At 35.7% G+C, this 6,904-nt stretch overlaps 1 pseudogene; it reads right to left on the bottom strand.

Annotated features, from left to right (window-relative positions):
- Window positions 1–6,383: 6,383 nt before the first annotated feature.
- LOC104670298 lies at window positions 6,384–6,632 on the bottom strand (annotated as a pseudogene).
- Window positions 6,633–6,904: the final 272 nt, after the last annotated feature.

Below are 6,904 nucleotides of genomic sequence, written 5' to 3'. Positions count from 1 at the left end.
GGTATCTCATTGTGGTTTTGATTTGCATTGCTGTAATGACCAGTGATGATGAGCTTTATTTCATATGCTTGTTGGCCACACAAATATCTTCTTTTGAGAAGTGTCTGTTCAAATCCTTTGCCCACTTTTTGATGAGGTTGTTTTTTTCTTGTAAATTTGTTTAAATTCCTTGTAGATTCTGGATATTAGCCCTTTGTCAGATGGATAGATTGCAAACATTTTCTCCCATTCTGTAGGTTGCCTGTTCACTCTGATGATAGTTTCTTTTGCTGTGAAGAAGCTCTTTAGTTTAATTAGATCCCATTTGTCTATTTTGGCTTTCGTTGCCATTGCTTTTGGTGTTTTAGTCACGAAGTCTTTGCTCAGGCCTATGTCCTGAATGGTATTGCCTAGGTTTTCTTCTAGGGTTAATATGGTTTATAGGTCTTACGTTTAATTCTTTAATCTGTCTTCAATTAATTTTTGTGTAAGGTGTAAGGAAGGGGTCCAGTTTCAGTTTTCTGCTTGTGGCTAGCCAGTTTTCCCAATACAATTTATTAAATAGGGAATCCTTTCCCCATTGCTTGTTTTCATCAGGTTTGTCAAAGATCAGATGGTTGTAGATATGTGTTGTTATCTCTGAGGCCTCTGTTCTGTACCATTAGTCTATATATCTCTTTTGGTACCAGTACCATGCTATTTTGGTTACTGTAGCCTTGTAGTATAGTTTGAAGTCAGGTAGTGTGATTCCTCCAGCTTTGTTCTTTTGGCTTAGGATTGTCTTGGCTATACAGGCTCTTTTTTGTTTCCATATGAAATTTAAAGTAGTTTTTTCTAATTTTATGAAGAAAGCCAATGGTAGCTTGATGGGAATAGCATTGAATTTATGAATCACTTTGGGTAGTATGGCCATTTTCACGATATTGATTCTTTCTATCCATGTGCATGGAACATTTTTGCATTTGTTTGTGTCCTCTCTGATTTCCTTGAGCAGTGGTTTCTAGTTCTTTTTGAAGAGGTCCTTTGCCTCCCTTGTAAGTTGGATTCCTAGGTATTTTATTCTCTTTGTAGCAGTTGTGAATGGGAGTTCACTCATGATTTGGCTCTCTGTTTGTCTATTATTGGTATATAGGAATGCTTGTGATTTTTGCACATTGATTTTGTATCCTGAGACTTTGCTGAAGTTGCCTATCAGCTTAAGGAGTTTTTGGGCTGAGATGATGGGGTTTTCTAAATATACAATCATGTCATCTGCAAACAGAGACAATTTGACTTCCTCTCTTCCTATTTGAATACCTTTATTTTTTTCTCTTGCCTGATTGTGCTGGACAGAACGTCCAATAATATGTTGAAACAGAGTGGAGAGAGAGGGGATGGAGAGAAAGGGCATCCTTTTCTTGTGACAGTTTTCAAAGGGAATGCTTCCAGCTTTTGCCCATTCAGTATGACATTGGCTGTAGGTTTGTTATAAATAGCTCTTAGTATTTTGAGATATGTTCCATCAATACCTAGTTTATTGAGTGTTTTTAGCATGAAGGGGCATTGAATTATGTCAAAGGCCTTTTCTGCATCTATTGAGATAATCATGTGCTTTTTGTCATTGATTCTGTTTATGTGATCAATAACATTTATTGATTTGTGTATATTAAACCAGCCTTGCATCCCAGGAATGAAGCCGACTTGATCACGGTGGATAAGTTTTTTAATGTGCTGCTGGATTCAGTTTGCCAGTATTTTATTGAGGATTTTTGCATTGATGTTCATCAGGGATACTGGCCTGAAATTTTCTATTTTTGTTGTATCTCTGCCAGGTTTTAGTATCAGGATAATGCTGGCCTCATAAAATGAGTCAGGGAGGAGTCTCTTTTTCTGTTGCTTGGAATAGTTTCAGAAGGAATGGTACCAGCTCTTCTTTGTACCTCTGGTACAAGTTGGCTGTGAATCTGTCTGGTCCTGGGCTTTTTTTGGTTTGTAGGCTATTAATTACTGCCTCAATTTCAGAATTTGTTATTGGTCTATTTAGGGATTTGACTTCTTCCTGGTTTAGTCTTGGGAGGGTCTATGTGTCCAGGAATTTATCCATTTCTTCCAGATTTTCCAATTTGTTTGCATAGAGGTGTTTATGGTATTCTCTGATGGCAGTTTGTATGTCTGTGGGATCAGTGGTTATATACCCTTTTTTATTTTTATTGTGTCTATTTGATTCTTTTCTCTTTTCTTTATTATTAGTCTGGCTAGTGGTCTATCTACCTTGTTAATCTTTATGTGTATAATATAAAATTAGTATGTATATTTATTATCTAAAACTTTTATATATTATATAAAATTAATGTTTACTATAAAAAATGTATCTATATATAAAATAAATACAAGTATATAAAATAAAATATATTTATATAAACTAAAAATATTTGAAATAAATATATTTTTAGAAATATATTTATTTCAAATATATATTATATAATATAAATATATATTTAGTTAATATAAATAGATATTCATATTTACATATAAATATTTATATACACATTTATTTATATATAAATTTATTATATATTTATATTAGCTAAATATATAAATATATGAAATATATTTATATATTTAGAAAATCTCTATAATATGTATTTTTTTCTCATTGAAGTTTGTTTTATGGGTCTCAAAATTCTATAACATACTTTTTTTTGGTTAAGTTGTTTCCATTAAAAGTACTGATTTTACATAAATAGAACTAAAAACAAAAGCACATAATCATCTCAATAGATGCCATAAAGGCTTTCAATACTAATAAATTCAACATCCCTTCATGTTAGAAACCCTCAACAAGCTAGACATCAAAGTGATATACCTCAGAATAAGAGCCATCTATAACAAACCCACAGCCAACATCATACTGAATGGGCAAAAGCTGAAAGCATTTCCCTTGAGAAACAGAACAAGACAAGGATGCCCACTCTCACTACGCCTATTCAAGATAGTGCTGAAAGTCCTAGTCAGAGCCATCAGGCAAGAAAAAGAAATAAAAGGCAACCAAATAGGAAGAAAGAAAGGAAGTCATGCTATCTCTCTTCCCAGATCATATGATTCTATACCTGGAAACCCCATAGTCTCTGCCCAAAGACACCTCGATCTGATAAACAACTTCAGCAAAGTTTCAGGATACAAAATCAATGCACCAAGCTGAGAGAAAAATCAAGAAAGTAATCCCATTCACAATAGCCACAAAAAGAATAAAATACCTATGAATACAGCTAACCAGGAAGGTGAAATATTTCTACAACAAGAATTATAAAACAATGCTGAAATAAATCAGACATGACATAAACAAATGGAAAAACATTCCATGCTCATGGATAGGAACAATCAATATTGTTAAAATGGTCATAGTACCCAAAACAATTCACAGATTCAATGCTATTCCTATCAAACTACCAGTGACATTTTTCACAGAATCAGAAAAAAAAAAAAAAAAATGTATAAGGAATGAAAAAGAGCCTGACTAGCCAAAGCAATTCTAAGCAAAAGGAACAAAGCTGGAGTCATCACCCAACCAGACTTCAAACTATACTACAAGGATACAGCAAACAAAATAGCATGGTATTGGCACAAAAATAGACACATAGACCAATGGAACAGATTAGAGAACCCTGAAATAAAGCCACACACCTACAATCATCTGATCTTCAACAAAGCTGACAAAAACAAGCAATGGAGAAAGGATTCCCTATTCAATACATGGTACTGGTATAACTGGCTAGCCTCATGCAGAAGATTGAACCTGGATTCCTTCCTTTCAACATATATAAAAATCAACTTGAGATGGATTAAACACTTAAATGTAACACCTGAAACCACGAAAAACCTAGAAGAAAATCTAGGAAGTGCCATTTTGGACATAGGCCCTGGCAAAGATTTCATGATGCAGACAACAAAAGCAATAAAAAAAAAAAAAAAAAAAAAAAAAAAAAAAAAAAAAATTTGACAAGTGAGACCTAATTAAACTAAAGAGCTTCTGAACAACAAAAGAAATTATCAACAGAATAAACATACAACCTACAGAATGGGATAAAATATTTGCAAACTATGCATCTGACGAAGTTCTAATATTCAGAATCTATAAGGAACTTAACAGCAAAAAAACAACAAAAAAAAACATTAAAAAATGGGCGAAGGACATGAACAGATACTTCTCAAAAGACAAAATAGATGCAGCCAACAAGCATATGAAAACATGCTCAACATTGCTAATCATTAGAGCAATGCAAATCAAAACCACAATGTGATACCATTTCACACCAGTCTGAATGGCTATTATTAAAAACAAAAAATAACAGATGCTGGCAAGGTTGCAGAGAAAAGGGAACACTTACACACCACTGGTGGGAATGTAAATTAATTTAGCCACTGTGGAAAGCAGTTGGAAATTTCTCAAATAATTTAATACAGAAATACCATTTGATCCAGCAATCCTATTGCTGAGTATAAACCCAAAAGAATATTAAATTGTTCTACCACAAAGACACATGCATGCCTATATTCATCCCAGCACTATTCACAATAGCAAAGACATGAAAGCAACCTATACAACCATCAGTGGTGGAGTGGATAAAGAAAATGTGATGCATGTACACCACAGAATTCTACATTGCCATAAAGAAGAATGAAATCATGTCCTTTGCATTGATATCAATAGAGCTGGAGGCCATTATTCTAAATGAACTAACAAAAGAACAGAAAACCAAATACTGCATGTTCTGACTTACAAGTGGAAGCTAAACACTGAGTACACATGGACACAAAGAAGGGGACAATAGACAATAGACACTTGGGCCTACTTAAGGTGGAGGGTGGGAGGAGGATGAGCATCAAAAACTACCTATCTGGTACTATGCTCATTGCCTGGGGGACAAAATAATCTGTACATCAAATCCCCATGGCACACAATTCACCCATGTAACAAATCCACACATACACTTTCTGAACTTAAAAAATAAAAGTCAGAAAAAAGAAAATAAAAAGTACTGATTTTAAAAACTAATAACTTAAAACTGCCACATGCAAAAAAATAAAATAAAAATAAGCAAACCCAAAATGGTCCGTAAAACATTCTCCTTTTATTTTGAAGGTTTTATGATGCATTGTTATCATTAACCAGTCTTTTACTATTAAATGGTCAATTGAAACAAACAGTTCTGGGACCATTCTTCTACTACTGATTAAGACTGGGGTGGCAGGTATTAGAGATAATATGCGTTTAGCCTTCTGAGCTTTCTGGGAATATTTGGTGACCTTGCCAGCTTCAACAGCAATCTGGTCCACTGCTTTGATGACATCCACAGCAACTGTCTGCCTCATACCACAAATAGCAAAACAATCCAGAGGAGGACAGTCTCTCAACACACGTGGGCTTGCCAGGAATCATATCCATGATAGCAGCATCGCCAGACTTCTAGAATATAAGGCCATCTTCCAGCTTCTTATCAGAACAGCAATCAATCAGTTCCTTCAGCTCGGCAAACTTGCAAGCAATGTGAGCTGTGTGACAATCTAGTACAGGGTCATAGCCAGCACTGACTTAACCTGGATGGTTCAGGATAATCACCGGAGCACTGAAGCCAATTGATTGATTATGTTTGCTGTCACCAGCAATGTTGCCATGATGAACATCTTAACAGACAAATTCTAGATATTGAAGCCCAAATTGTCACCAGAAAGAACTTCACTCAAAGCTTCATGATGCATTTCAACAGACTTCACTTCAGTTGTAACACTGACTGGAGCAAAGGTGACCACCATGCCAGGTTTGAGAATACTAGCCTCCATTTGGCCACCAGGGACAGTAACAATACCATCAATTTTATAGACATTCTGGAAAGGCAGACAAAAGGCTTGTCAGTTGGATGAGTTGGTGATAGGATGCAGTCCAGAGCTTCAAGCAGCATGATTCTATTAGCATTGCCATCTTTACAGGTGACTTTTCATCCCTAGATTCAAGGCATGCTAAGCACTTGGTTCCAGCATATTGTCACCATTCCAGCCAGAACTTGGCACACATGCTTCTGTGTTGGGGTTCTAGCCAATTTTGTTTTCTTTTTTCTTTTTTTGTACCTATGCCACTTCTTCCAAGAATGCAGCTAATTTTCTTAATGTAAGTGCAGACTTCCTTAATAATTTCTTCATATTTCTTCTGACTGCAGGGTAGCTTAGTGGAATCCATTTTGTTAACACAAATCATTAATTGTTTCACACCCAGTGTATAAGCCAGAAGGGCATGCTTACAGGTTTGCCTATTCTTGGAGATACTAGCTTCAAATTCACCAACACCAGCAGCAAGCATCAGGACAGAATAGTCAGCCTAAGATGTGCCTGTAATCATGTTTTTGATAAAGTTTCTGTATCTTGGGGCATCAGTAAGTCATGTAGTACTTGCTCATTTCAAATTCCCACGGGGTGATATCAATGGTGACACCACATTCACACTCAGATTTCAGTTTATCTAAGATCCAGGCATACTTGAAAAAGCACTTTCCCATCTCAGCAGACTCCTCAAAGTTTTCAATGGTTCTTTTGTCCACCAGATGGCCAGTAGTGGTGGGCTTGCCCGAATCTTGATGTCCAATGATGATGATGCTGATATGAGCCTTTTCCTTTCCCATTTTGGCTTTTAGGTGTGCTTTTCATGACACCTGTGTTCTGGTGGCAAACCCATTGCTAAAAAGCCAAATACATTTTTTATAATACCACATAGAGCAACCTGAATCCTGAAGGAGCTTTCCCGAGATGAGCAAACTTACCGTATGAAACAATTAAATTCAAGCATCACAGGGATAAAATGTAGTGAATTTTGCCGATCCATTAGCATCCCTTCTTGTTCATTTTCCCAGTTGTCAGGAGTATTGCTGCTGATGGCTCACAGCTGAGTCCTTCT

Source organism: Rhinopithecus roxellana, chromosome 7 (genome assembly GCF_007565055.1).
Source record: "Rhinopithecus roxellana isolate Shanxi Qingling chromosome 7, ASM756505v1, whole genome shotgun sequence".
Lineage (NCBI taxonomy): Eukaryota > Metazoa > Chordata > Mammalia > Primates > Cercopithecidae > Rhinopithecus > Rhinopithecus roxellana.
This window is presented reverse-complemented; position numbering and strand designations above follow the sequence as displayed.